This window comes from Phyllostomus discolor, chromosome 10 (genome assembly GCF_004126475.2).
Source record: "Phyllostomus discolor isolate MPI-MPIP mPhyDis1 chromosome 10, mPhyDis1.pri.v3, whole genome shotgun sequence".
Lineage (NCBI taxonomy): Eukaryota > Metazoa > Chordata > Mammalia > Chiroptera > Phyllostomidae > Phyllostomus > Phyllostomus discolor.
The window spans coordinates 44,269,276-44,284,760 of NC_040912.2; the positions used below are offsets into that span (position 1 = coordinate 44,269,276).

At 33.0% G+C, this 15,485-nt stretch overlaps 1 protein-coding gene across 5 annotated transcripts in view; it reads right to left on the reverse strand.

Moving 5' to 3' along the window:
* The window catches only part of PTPN12 (protein tyrosine phosphatase non-receptor type 12), a 93,224-nt gene that overhangs the window by 58,001 nt on the left and 19,738 nt on the right, over positions 1-15,485 (reverse strand). Inside the window, exon 1 of one of the 5 annotated variants that reach the window (XM_036010714.1) lies at positions 330-353. The exons of the other annotated variants lie outside the window; for them this stretch is intronic. The gene's annotated coding sequence lies outside the window, so the exon portion shown is untranslated. Of the gene's footprint in view, positions 1-329; positions 354-15,485 lie in introns of those variants that run through there. 5 annotated transcript variants of the gene reach the window in all.

The window sequence follows — 15,485 nt, forward strand, 5'->3', positions numbered from 1 at the left end:
AATTTTATTTAAAGAAATCACATAAGCTAAGCCAGAATATTTAACTCAGATCTTAACTTACTCAAGTAATTTTTGTGTTTTAACAAGCAGTTCCAAAAACCAAGTTTTAAAACCATGCTCAAAAGATTAAGTACAATTTTCCTTATTCTGTCTTAAGCCCTGAGCACCAATGATGTCAGTCTCTTTCTAAAGCATAAGCTAATGATTACTTATACAACACTGCAAAACAAAATTCTTTCACATATTGAATTGGAAATGTCCAACACAGACCAATTCTGCTTATTCACTGCATTACAGAAGTGGTTTGTGAGTTAGTGACAAATTCTTACCACATATGGCAGTAGGGATGTTCTTTGGGCTGGAATATTTCTGCATGTCTGTAATACACTTCCTGCTTTCAGAAGCACTGAAAGTCGGCATTGTGAATTGTTTTAATTCACTATTCAACTACATTGCTGAAATTTAATTTCAAAGGAGCCCACTTTCTTCCAGGCTTAAAGACATACTTAAGACATTCTGGTTTAACTATTCAGTAAATTATCAAGAACAAATGAAATGAAAAAGAAGCCTAATAACATTTAACTTTTTCACCATCTTTTTTTACCTGTGATGCTGACATTTAAGCAGAGAAGAATATACAATTTAAAAAAATAACATTGAACTTTAATTCAAGATTCTTAACTTCTTATTAAGATATACTTTAACATACAGCACTTGAAATAATCTTACAAATAGAATATATAGAATAGTGAGTGAGCCTTTTGGTTTTATTTGAAACTTTACCACCATAATCTCAGAGTTCTAAAAACAAGAATACACATTTTTTTCTTTGAGATGAAAAAATGACTAGAATCTTGTTCTGCACTGGCACAATACCAAAGTAAAATTCCCCACATTTACAATGCTACTTCCTGTGGTAAAGTTTTCAAAGTGTACTAGAGGGAAAAATTGTTTTAAAACTAAATGGACCACCCTGGCGAGGTAGCTCAGTTGGTTAAAGTGTGGCTCCTATACACCAAAGTTGCTGATTTGATCCCCAGTTAGGAAACATACAAAATCAACCAATGAATTCATAAATAAGTGTAAGAACAAATTGATGTTTTACTATTTTTTTCCTCTCCCCCCCATCAGAAAATAAAAGCAAATAAAAGTAAATAAAAGTAAAATAAAATAAAATATCTTTAAAGTAAACGGACTGTTAATGAGGACATGGGAAAACCAGAACTTCATTAAATGCTGACAGAAAAGAACATTTTTAACCCCTAAGGAAGGCAATTTGGTGATTACAAATAAATGTAACTCTTTAACCCAGGAATTATGCTTTAATGATATGGAAATATCTCAAAAATGCTTATTAAATGTAAGAAGTAGGGAACACAACAGTGTATATACTACTATTAGTGTTAAAAAGAAAAATACATTTGTATTTGTAGATGTGTATAAAATATCTGAAGAGAAACTATTAACAAAGGATGCTGTCTGTGGGGAAGAGAAATGGGTAGCTGTAGGAAACGCATGGGAAAGAAACATTACTATGTGTCCTTTCACACCTTTTGGATTATATAAATGTACTGTCTATTCAAAAAATTACATGTTAAAAAGATTTTCATTTTCAGATATTTATAGTATTTTAAATGATTATAAAATATTGTGTGCAAATCTGACTTTAAAAGGATATCAATATGAACAGTTGCAGGAACACTGGAAGAAAAGGAATGTAACTTAAATAACTGTCATAAAAAAACACATCTATAATTACAAAGGAAAAGGAAAGAATAATTTAATTATAAAATGTGAATGAACTTCTGTAATACCTACTACTGCAATCAATCCAAGCATTCTTCTTTTACATGACAAATCATGTCGAAAAATGTGCAAAAAATCTTTTCATGTAAAATGACTTTTCATTTCATATAATAAAACTTAAAAACACTTGTGTACAAGTAAGTATCCAATCTGAGTATAAACTGTTATATATCCAGTCTTCTTAAAGCCTCGCACAGAATGGAATGCTACATTCAAATTTCTGATGAATGTTCTATTTAAAACAAGTGTATGTAAGTAATGTACTTAGAAATTTTCCTACCCATCAAAGATACTAATCTTTATACAGTGTAAATAAAAGGTGGTTCATTAAATGTAAAAACTTTGTTACTTTAAAAATAACACAACATCAAAATAAGTCTACCCCACTGTATTAAAAAGATATTCTCAAGTAGGGACTTACTGCCTAAACGACAAGAGTCAGCTTTATAGTTAGCTGCTCAAGTTAACTGGATATACCACTTTCTAGCTGTATGACACTGACCATATACAACCTATGTCTCATCTTCTGTAATATACCTATACTCCTATACTTAGCAAACAGCCTGGCACAAAAAAAGGCTCAATAAATGTTAGCTATTATTACTGTGTCAATTACTGAAACTCTTTAAATGTTAAAGAGTTCTAAGAGTTCTACTACTATAGATTTATTTATTTTCTCTAAAACCTGTCCTACTCAGAGATCAAAAGAAGCCACACATTCTGGGCCAATTTGTTTCCTGGGGAGTGTTAAGTATTATAAGACATATGTCAGCCATACTGTCAAATTTGAGCATGCTCCAGAACTCCTTGAGGGCTTGTTAAAACTTAGATTTCAGGGCCCCAATCTCAGAGTTTCTGATTCAGTAGGTTGGGGTACAGCCTGAGAATTTTTATTTTTTAAATAAGTACCCAGGTGATACTGTCGTTTGCTGTCTGAAAAATAAACACTTTCAGCACCACCAGTATAAGGTATATAGGTTCAAGAGGAAGGAGTACTGTGATCAGTTGCATGGAGGAAAGGAGATTGATTTTCAACAATGTTAAGGTTCCTCTGTATTTTATGAAAAGCTGGGCTGCATCAAACAATTTTGATAAAATGACTAGTGGTTTTTCTCAGAAGTGGAGGATAGATTAGGGATAAAAAAGGAAAATGTAATTAACAAGTAACAAAAGAGACAGGGGAGAAGACTGTAGTTCAGCAGCAAGTGGGGGCAAAAATGAAATGACCAGCTATAAACAAAAGGATATTAAATAGAATAATCAAAAAAGTTTGATAAACTGGGAGGTATGGTAAACAGAAAAACCATATTCTTTTCTAAATCTCTTAAAGTATCAGTATAAAACAATATTGTATGTACCTGGTAGCACCGACACCAGCAATGTGTAACTAACACAAACACCACAAAAAGGTGTTTTCAAAACTCCACTTTAAAATTTCCCCTCAATAATTATCTTTCTGTGTTTTTGTGTATGCTTTTTCTCTGCCTCTTAGTAGTCATTTGACTTACATACCCCCAAATCTTACCCATCTTTTTTTCTTAAGTCTCAGCTTCTTTGGAGTTTCTTATCCTACTGATGCAAAAATAGTTTTCTCCTCTGAGTTTATTTTAGACTTTACATGTACTCTTAAAACACTATATCCTTCTATATATTTATGATAAAAATATAAAGAGACTTTGTCTTTCTTCCCTTATTTAACTCTCAACTCTGTGATTATAATATTATTGTCAGATTATTATTTATAATACCCTGGACCCTGGAGCATATTACCAGTAAATGCTTACATGTTAAGTGAATTAATCTTAAGAGTAAGATTTTAATGCTAATCTAAACAAAAGATGATTTAGTTCTTTTAATACATCAAAATTCCTGTCTAAATAGTGGTTGAAGTAGAGGGTAGCACCAAAGTTCATTTAACTATATGAAATAGAAAGTATCTACACATTTAATTTCACTTTAACTTCATAATCACTATTTTCCATGGTCTGTAGTGAAGCTGTTACTAGGAAATAAGTCGAAAAACATGTCATAATATACTAAGGGACGTTACTCATGAGGTTAAATGCTATGCAACAGTATGTGTAAGGTTAGCACTGAACTAAACATCAATAAACTAATCCATTTATTAAGTTATACATAATTATTCAGTATAATCCTAAAGTGCCATGTTTTCGGACCATAAGACGCACCCAGGCTTTAGAGGAAAATAGAAAAAAATTTTGAGAGAAAAAACGTGGTAAAATACTTAATAACATAAATATCAATAGTTCACCAATGTAAATGTAAAGCTACATTTGGACTATAAGGCGCACCCCCTCCATTCCTCCCAAATTGGGGGGGGGGGGGGGGTGCATCGCATAGTCCAAAAATACAGTATTTGAATTATTTATCGTCCTAACTGGGCAAAAAAATATAGCTAAATAGTATATTCACATATACTTTTACTCACCACATCCTGTATCACATCAGTATAATACAATACTATATTGATCTGGTAGCACTAATCAAAAAAAAAATTAAGCAAACAAGAAACCCAACAAGCCCTTTAAGAAAGACTTTTCTTTCTCTGTCTGACTTACTTCACTTACTAAGAACATGTGGAATCTAAATGACAAAGTAAATAAAATAAAAACAGACTGACAGTTGTCAGAGAGGAAGGAAGTTGGCAGGCTGAGTGAAAAATATGAAGGGATTAAGAAATACAAATTAGTAGTTACAGAACAGTCACAGAGATGCAGATTACATAGGGAGTATAATCAGTAACATCATGATAACTATGCATGGGACCAGGTGGGTACTTGAAAGCAACGGGAAGAACCATTCTATAAATTACTGGGTTGACCAAAAAGTCCATATAGTTGTTTTCATAAAATAAAGGACACATTATTCATTTTTACCAATGACTTTATTGATTTGGTTATTTTGAATATGTTATCTACCACGTGATGTAATACCGATTTTTCTCAATTAATGTCTCTATTTCATCATTATCCGCTTCAATTAGTCTATCTGACTGTGGAGCATTGTCCAGCGAGAAATATCCAGCAGGAAACTTCGCAAACCACTTTTAACACATTCAGTCAGTCTCAGCACCTTATCCATCCACTGTACTAATCTTTTTGTGTGTATGTTTCAGTTCTATTTTTACCTTTCTTGAAATAACAAAGCATAATATGCCAAAAACGTTGCCTGTTTTCCTCCATCCTCAATATTAAAATGGCTACACAAAAATCTACTAATTTTGATAGGGTTTTTTTGAAATGCACACTGATACGATAGCTGTCCCAATACAATCTAAACACAATTATTTCCAATGAAGTTAAAGAAAACTAAGCATTACATGAGACATCTTAAAGAAGAAAAAAAAAAACCCCAAAAACCAAACTTTTTGGCCAACCCATTACATGATTTTCTAACCATTTTGCTGTATATCTGAAACTAATATAGAACAATATTGAATATAAACTGTAATTGAAAAATAAAAAATAAATGAAAAAGACATTTTGAATTAATTCTCTACCTTTAAGTCTTGGGGAAAAAACCCCCCACAAATTCCTTAAATAATTTCATTCATATTTCAGAGTTCCTGTTCTAAAGGACAAGTACAGTAATTTTAATTTTATTCCCACACCTAAAAATCTTCCAATGGGTCTATTACTCCAAGATAAACTACCAATTCCTTAGTTTAATTACAGCATATTTTTAATGCTTTCTGTCCAATTTCCTACCTTCTTTTTTTTAACACTCTCTTACTTAAGAGTTTGATGCTTCGGCCATATAGAATTACCACCACCACCACCACCACCACCACCACCACCACCACCACCACAAGAAACCTTTCAACCCTTTCTACATCAGAGTTTCACAATTTTTATTCCTGTTAATGCGTCAATAGTAGGTCTCTGGCTAAAGTGTTATTTCCTTTCTGAAGCCTTACTTGAACTGCTGCTGTCCCTTCTTAACCACCCCTCAGCCTCCAGCACTGAGTAACTCAGTTAACAGACTGCTCTATTACCACTTGTGATAAGTATTTCAGTAACTGTCTGCCTTACCCACTAGACTATAAAACTGAAGATAAACACTGGATAATCTTATTGGACTTTATAGATCAATATGTAATATAATGTATGTCATTAAAAATGGGGAAATTCAAAAATTATTTGAGCCTTTTCAGACAAGTCACAGAAATGTCTTTAATAATTGGAATTTCTCATGCAAACAAAAATTGAGTTTAATATTCCTGCTTTAAAGTTCCAATTATTTAATTTTTATTTTGTCTCTTAAAACACAAGTTTTATTCCTCTAAATTCCAAATCAATAAGCTAATGCTCAAAGGTCTCTGTGTCAAGATTTGAGTTCTCTAAAAGGGTGCTGAACAGTTTCATTGTTTATCCAAGGACCACAGCTAATAAGAACATGTTGTGTGATGCTTACTGAATCTCTCCAAATAGCTGTCTGATAGATTGTCCACTGGGTGTCTCATGGGTATCACAAATCTCCAAACAGTACCACCATTCAATAGCCACTTAGGTCTAAAGCTGGGAATCGTACTTGTTTCCTTCCTTTACCTTCCCTCACCCCAGATATCCAATCCATCAGCAAACTGTGTTAGCTCCATCTCTAATATATATCTAATTCTCTTCACAGTCACTATACAGACTTAGAATTCAGAATACATTTAGACAAGAACAAGTATTAAATTTAATTTGTTGGCTAGATTTTAAGTTAGAGTAATTAAGAAAACAAATGGACACAAAAAATAGAGCTAAAATGGAAATTAAGCTAACTCAAATTCTTTTTGGAACAAGATGGGATAGAAATAATTTAAATATTGGAGCTCAAGACTCCCCATGCTGTTACTAGTCCACACACTACTGCCCCAAATTCCTCAGTCAGAACACTTTAAAAACTGTATGAGTTTCCTAAGGCAATACTTTCAGTAAATATACACACAATACATAAATATATCTTAGAGCTGTACCTTAAAGTGAAATAAAAACAGAATTACTTTAAGCTTAAGAGTTACACTCTAGCAAAACATAACCATAACTAACCCATAAAATAGTACTACTTTTGCTATTGCTCTGAAAATTTTCTGAAGCAATTACTGAAGAACTCATCTGGAATTTTAAAGGTAGGGAGGGGTCTGGCACATACTTGGCACTCAATAATAACCACTAAATGAGTAAGTTCATCTGGTTTGATACCTAGAATATTTCATTGCCCTACATCACAAAGGCCATTCAATCTAATACTAGTTAGTAAGTTAACCCTACCATATAACCTGCATTAAGTATCAAACCAAGATAAATTTTGTTAAAAGCCCAAACACAAAGTAACAGTAGCAAGTAGTAAAATCAGAGTATAACTTCTACCAAAAGCATACTATCTCTAACTGGCTGTTCTTAAATATTTATAAACATATTTATATAAAAATATTCACACCTCTAATAATGTTACAAGCAATTAAAATGGGCTCTTCAATTATCCAACTGCAATGCCCACCTTAAATTGCAAAATATGCAACTCTTTCAAAATTCTTATCTTTGCTCACCATTTACCTACTTCTGCATGACAAACTTGTCTGCCATTCTTTTTCAGAAATACGTGGTTATAAAGCTGTCAAAATTGATGTTAAAAGGACATAATTTAAAGTAAACAGAGGCCAATATTATGGGTCTTTGGATACAAAATTACCTTTTTCTTTGTTCATGTTGATTCCAATGCTTCAGTTACTTTCCTAGTAGCCTCCAAGCAAACTCAGCTTTCTTCTAGCTCAATACAGAAATCACCTTGCTGAAACATTTCCTGAAACAAAGTACTGATACCAACAACCCCCATCTTCCACTTCCTCAGAAATTGCTTCCTCATCTCTACCCACAGGTCCTCAAATATACCTCTAATCTAGGATATATCTCAATGCATTGGGCTGGCCAAAAGGCCTATTACTTTTTCCATACAATGGCTCTAGTAGTGCTTAGTAGTCTTTAATTTCATTTAAAACAATTTTTTTAGATTGTATTGTGACAGCTATCATATAAGCATACTTAAAAAACTTATCAAAATTAGTAGATTTTTGTGCAACTTTAATATTGAAGATGGAAGAAAAGCAACATTTTGGGTATATTATGCTTTATTATTACAAAAAAGGGAAAAACACAACTGAAACACCAAAAAAAAAAAATTTGTGCAGTGTGTATGGAGGAGGTGTTGTGACTGATCAAACATGTCAAAAGTGGTTTGTAAAGCTTCTTGGTACTATTGACATTTTAGCCAAATAATTCATTGCTGTGGGGCTGTCTTATATATTGGAAGACATCTGGCAGTATCCCTGGCCTCTACCCACTAGAAGCCAATAGCAGGAGATAGCTAACATACTCAAAATATCCAAATCAACAGTTAATGATGAAAATGAAAGAATGTGTCTTTTATTTTATGGAAAAAACTAAGCAGACTTTTTAGCCAACTCAATTCAATAATTATTCATATATGTACATATACTGTCCCTGACAGGATGAGAATTGCCTGAAGATGCAGACACTATGTTCTTTTTCTATTAATACCATCCAGTGCCAGCATAACCTAGGACAAATAGTAGAGAGTCAATAGACTGTTTAAATCTTCTCAGGTGTTCGGTTCAGAGAAAATGGAGGCAAATGAGAACTAGCCAGTATACTTAAACAATTTTATCTCTCCTCTTACACTTCATTACTACTCCACAGTGGGACTGCTTGAAGTCAGAGAAGCTGGCGTTCAATTCCATCAACCACTGGCAAAGGAGGTATCAACAGAGCAATTAGAAAGTGCCTAGCAATAGACCTTTATTTAGAGATTTTGTTTCTAAATAAAACTTTGTACTACAGACTTTATATTTTAAAATAAATACAGATAAGCATAGAAACTAAAAGGAAAAAGTTATTATACAAATTTCATAACAAGCTATAATTGATTTTTTCAACATCCTACACAACAAGCAATGCTTCTTTTTCTTAAAGGAAAGCATCCGGTTTTCTGTTTTTAATACTGAAGATGGAAGAAATTATTTCTGTATAGTGTTTTCTCAAGATCAAAATAAGTTGGGAGGTATAATCCAAGTTTATCCTCTCCCTACCTCCATGCTATATTATGGAAATAAAATAGAACCCCATTTGAATTAAGATAATAAGCAGCCTTGGCTGATGTAGCTCAGTGGATTGAGTGCCATCCTGTGTAGCAAAGGGTCTCTGGTTCAATTCCCAGTCAGGGCACATGTCTGGGTTGCAGGCCAGGTCCCCAGTAGGGGGGCACGCAAGAGGCAAGCACACACTGGTAATTCCCTGTTTGTCTTTTCCTTCACCTCTCTCTAAAAATAAATACATAAAATCTTTTAACAATTACAAAAATGCTGTCATATTTTATTAATTTTAGTGAAATGAAGATATTTAATAGCAAAAAGGAAAGTGTCCCCAGGTTTATTTTTATTTGGTTCTACTCACAAAGCCATTACCTTCTCTTTCACCCATTTCTTCTTCATCTTTATCTAATGCTCCTCTAACCACTTCACTGGTCCCACATTTTCCAGGTCAGTCCCAATATTTTGTCCCAGTGTCCCCATAGCAAGTTGCTCAGAAATTCCAAAACTTGGGTTTTAAAACTATGGCTCCTGACTATGCCCCCCTTCATCTGGTTTTGTGTCTTGACTTAAGAAAATGAGATCATTGTAGTTCGCTTTCAGCCTTCAGTCTCCATTGCCAAACTCAGACTCTCAATGTATTCCAAAGTAATCCATCACTAATCTAACTCGATAATGTGTAATATAAACACAGTAAACCTGAGCATACTGAGTTCCAGCTTTAACACAATAAGCTACAAAATTATCAACTGTCCAACTAAAAAATAAAACAAACAAGACCCCCAAATTAATAGTACAGATGCAGTATTCTTATTTACCTTTGCAAAAACAAATGTAGCACAAGTCACCTAGGCAGTTGAACAGAACTCAATACATACATGTTTACCACTATATGGAAATAGATTATCTTTTGCTAGGCCAAACTGCCACAAATCTGTGGTCAACAGACCAAGCTTTTAAAAAGAAACTTACACTTTCTGGTGAACAATTAACTCCGGAACACACTGAAAATTTCATTCTGAAAGCACTTTTATGAAGTCACCACTAATCTCCAAAAGGCATCTAAATCCCAAAAGCCTCAATTAGTATGTTTTTTCAAATTCATATGTTTTTTCAAATCCATATAGGGTTTTTAAAAAAAAAAAAACACAGATGAGTATTTCCTTTCTTAGATTCTATGGAACACCTGTCTCTTAATTCTCCTCTTACCTGTTAATGAGTCGCTCTGGTTCCTCTTTTTCCTAGCCTCTAAAAGGCTGTATTCTCTGGAACTGCTCTCTCAGATTTTGTCTTTTTAGCAAGTTTCTCTCCTCCCTATTGTGCCTTTAACCATTACATTTCTGAATCTCAAAATCTCTATTTCTAGTTCTGACTTTTCAGTTCCAGTTCCATATTCAAACTGCTTACTGAACATATCAACAGCATAATGGTTTAGGTTATCAAACCTAAATAGATAAAAATAAATACACCTTATTTTTCAAATGCTTCTATGTCCCTTTTTATTTTCATGGTACCTCTGCCCTCCTTATCCATTCAGGCTTAAAAGTTCCTAGAGTTTGGACTTTCCTCCCTTATCTGTCCACTTGCTTTTCCTCACATCCAGTCAGTTTCAAGTTCTGCTTGAGTCCACTTCAATTAAACATTCCCCAAACCTAGCCTTTACTTTCTAGTCCCAGTGACAAAAAGATAGCTGTCTTAGTATAAGATCAAGTAACAATTTTCTTTCCTTCAATAACATTGTTATTTGAATTATAAATAAAAAGGTTTAAGAAACACTGAAAGAGGAAAAGGGGGAAATCTGGTGGGCACAACAAAAACAATGCCATAAATTAATCAATGATGTCAGAGTAGAAAAAGTTGCATTTGTTCATCAAATGTTGAATGTTAAGTCTCCTATACAACACCTAGCACAGAGCATGCCTTTAAATATGTGAAAACTGAGGTGAGTATACAAGATTTATGAATAGAAGAGGAATTTTAAAAAAACTTACTTTCCAGTTACACTTGACATACATTATTGTATTAGTTTTAGGTGTACAACATAGTGATTAAATTTACGTATCTTAAACAGTGATCACCCTAGTAAGTCTAGCAACCATCGAAAGCCATACATATATATTATTGACTATATTCCTTGTGCACAGATAGGTAAGGGGAAAATTTTAATTAGCTGCCTCAGATTAGTTGAATTGTTCTTGAAACTAAAAGATACCAAAATACATTTGTATACTCAAATACCACCTAAATTTTTTGTTCTTAAAGAACATTTTAATCCTTTTTTGTATGTAACCAAGATTTGATGAAAATCAAATCAAATACCTGAGAAGGATACTTAACACTGCTCATTATTACCAGCTCCAGTTCCTGTTTCAAAACTCAGAAAGCAATTTTTAACTGTATACTGCAAGTTTATTTGAATTGCATTAAACAAAACAAATCATGGGCCAAATTCTAGAATGGTAAATTGTCACTGATGTCCTCCCTAATCCTTGCATTATCAATATAAACAGAGACCACATTTAATTCTTAATTGCTGTATTTCCAAAAGCTTGAAAGTTACCTAGCAAAATCAGACTAACTTTATAGGTTATGTGTTTGTCTTCCCATTCCAACTTCCCAAGTCTAGTAACATATAAGGCATTATTATTAAGTGGTATGTTGTACTGATTTTTTCTATCAGTGCATAGAAATGTTCTTTGTTTAACATAAGGCATTTATGTTTTTAAGATATAAAAACTTAAGGGCAATAAAGAATTTACTTTAACACTGTATTAACACTTTTCAAAAAAGAAAGACCAGAGATAAAACCAAGTCAGTCGCCAAACTTTTGTTTGTAGAAATACGTTTTCTTACCAGAAAAAGAATTTGGCAAGACCTCAAAAGGTTAAATAGTTACCACATGACCTAGCATTTTCACTCCTAGAAGCACATACCCAAGAGAACTGAAAACATATAGCCACACAAAAACATACACAAATGTTCAAAGCAGCATTAATGATAAGAGCCAAAAAGCAGAAACAATTTAAGTGTCCATCAACTGATGAATGAATAAACAAAATGTGATATATTAATACAACGGAATATTATTTGGGCAAAAATGAAGTACTAGTACACGCTCACCAGATGAATATTGAAAACATTATGTTAAGTGAAAGAAGTCAAATACAAAAAGCACATATGATATAGTTCCATTTTTATGGAATACCAGGATAGGCGAATCCATACCAACAGAAAGTGGTTTCCAGAGTATTGGAGAGAGGGGTACAATGAGGTGTGTCCGGCAATGGGTATGGCATTTCTTTTGGAGAATGTTCAGAATTAGATTGTGATGATAGATGCCCAACTCTGTGACTATCCAAAAAACCAATGAAATGAATATTCTGAAGAGGTAAATACTATGGTTTGTGAATTAATCTCAATAAATGTGAATTTATCTCAACAAAGCTGTTATAAAAATTTCTTAATAAGATGTTGAGAGACATTGTTAATAGTATTCATTGGCAGCCTCAGAACAGACTGATCAAGGCATATTCAGTCATCCCACCCTGTAATAAAGAATATCCATCCACCTCTATTACTCAGCCTCAGTTCCTTACAGCGGAGTCTCCCATTAGGATATTAATACCACAGAACTAAGCATAACAAAACTGAAGAATGTGACCTAAATAACATGAGGAAATTATAAATGAACAAGTAGATCGATTAGAAACTTTGGCCAGTGAACTCAACACATAACTTTTGCAGAAAAGGACAGGTAAGCACGATGAATAGGAGATAAAAGTATGCAGTTTTTAACCTGAGTTGATGTACAAACCACAGATATAAAGCTAGACAATTAACTTGGAAGAATAGATATTTAAAAGAGGGAGGTAGGTAGAAAATGCAAGGGAGGAAGGGAGGGGGTATTCAGAAATAAGCTGAATAAACCATCAGCTTAAAGTTTAAATTTTGCAATCTCTGTAACTCTAACATGGGACCAGGAAGGAAACTTAAAAATAAAAGAATTAAACCCAAACCTGGGTAATAAAACAAGAATGTGTCCTTAAAGTTTTAGTATATTTCTCTGGAGAAATGAACTGGAGGTTATTTTTAATAACAAACATTCAGATTCCTTGCAAAAATATATTTTATTCTAATACTGCTTTCAACTGGGTCCTGAAAGGCTGGACCACACTTCTACAAAGACATGTGTACCCCAAGTTACCCAGAGCATGATTTTGTCTTCAAATATCCCTTCGTAATAATGATAAAAAGTGTTCCTCTTTCTTACATGAAAAATCAAACAAACAAAAAGCTCAAACTCAATCATAATAAAAACCAGCACTACCTACCTATATACTATCAAGATTTCCATAATATTTTAAATCAAAACACAAACCTATGATAGAGGAAATACATAACTAAAAATAATGTGTAAGTATAATCTAGAATGGGTTTCTAAATTATTTTTTAAAAGATACTTTAGAATCTGCCAATCAAAATAAGTCAAGATTTTAAATAAAAGATGTGACACATTTTGACAACTTTCAAAACCATGGTCAAACTCATTAAAGAGAATTTAGTAATATTTTGTACAGAAGATACTTTACTGAGATACACTAAAGGTATGTCAATCTGAATAGCAATCTTGAAGGAAAACTTGTAATTGAAACTTCAGCTGATTATAAGAACTACTAATTAACATGGAATTATGAAGTCACATTAACTGTCCTAGAAGATGAGTGCATTTTACTTTGAAAAGTAATCACAAGCTTTGTTTTAGTGTGATTGTTAAACTTTCATAAACTGGTGGTTCTCTTTGTGTTAAAGATGGATATGTAGAAACATTCTGATATAAACTACAACAAAACAAAAAAAAACACAATTAAAAATGGACAAAAGACTTGGGTAGGTTTTTCTCTAGAGATATACAAATGGCCAACAATCATATGAAAAGATCATTAATCAGCAGGGAAATCAAACCAGAACAACAAAATATCACCTGGCGCTCATTACAATGGCTACTGTTTACAGAACACACACACACACACACACACACACACACACAGAGTAAGTATTGGTGAGGATGTGGAGAAACTGGTGGACTGTGCATGGAAATATACAATGGTGCAGCCACTATGGAAAAATAGTATATCAATTGCTGAAAAAATTAAAACCTGAATTACCATATAATCCAGCAATTCCATTTCTGTGTATATACTGAAAAAAATTGTAAGGTCTTGAACAGACAGATATGTATACACTCACATTCAAAGCAACATTATTCATAATAGGCAAGAGGTGAAAGTGATTTAAGTATCCATTGATGGATGGATGGCAAAACAAATGTGGTTTATACATACAATGTAATTACTCAGCATTAGAAAGGAGGGGAATTTTGACACATGCTACAACATGGATGAATCTTGAGAACATTATGCTAGTTGAAATAAGTCAACCACAAAAGGATAAATAGTGTATGATTCCACTTAAATGAAGTATCTAGAGTAGCCAAAGTCATAGAGAAAAGTAGAATGGTGGTTTCTTGGAGCTGGGGATAGGAGGAGAATGGGACTTGTTTAATGGTTACAGAGTTTCAGTTTTACAAGACGATGAGATGAGTTCTAGAGATTGGCTGTACAACAACATGAATGTACATAATATTGGACTACACTTATAAATGATTTAAGATGGTAAGTTTTATGTTACATGCATTTAACAACAATTAAACATTTCTTTTTAAAAAGAAAAATAAAGCCAGTGTAGTTGTTTATATGGAAATTAAATGTCTTATCCAGTATACTAAGGGAAACCAGCTGCTTGTGGGTGCCATTAAAGTATCTCAGATTACCAAACCACACAATATTTGTATAACATTAGATAGTCTCCTCTACTCATGAATTAACTGTTAAGATTTTTTTTAAAATCTACTTTTCCAGTTTGCTGACATACTGGGTCCAGACATTTACAATAAAAGGAAAAAGTAAGATTTAATTATCTCCTTTAATTATCGGTCATGAGGATGACCCATCTAATGTTTTCTCCTAACCTATCCCATATGTCAGGTACTCTTTTAGGTGCTTACAAATATAGTGGTGACCAGGACAAAATCCCCTGTCTTCATGTAGCATACTAAAAAGTACATGCTAGTCATACAAGTATTTTTCATTCCTGTTTCTTATATCATTCATTTACACATTTTATTCTATCACTACTACCACCCAAGATTATAATTCCCTATCTGTCAAAAACAACCTTTTATAATTCTCTTTATTCCTCCATAGTACTATCTTTCACATATACACATTCAATAAAGCATGGCAAGTCTTTTAGACATAACGGGCACTGATAACCACATCTAGAACATCACAATCAATGAATTGGTACCCTATATTCACATTTAATACTCTCAGTTCAAGTTGAGATAATATAGTTTGTATAACTGTAGAGTATGAACTTAAAATACTACTTGAAATGTGATCTTTGTGGTTTAGCAACATACTGACATATGAAACTGACAGTGTAATTTAAGGTAATTTATCTAAAGTAACATTTCCTTGTCCTAAATAACATAACTGAAGACACTCTG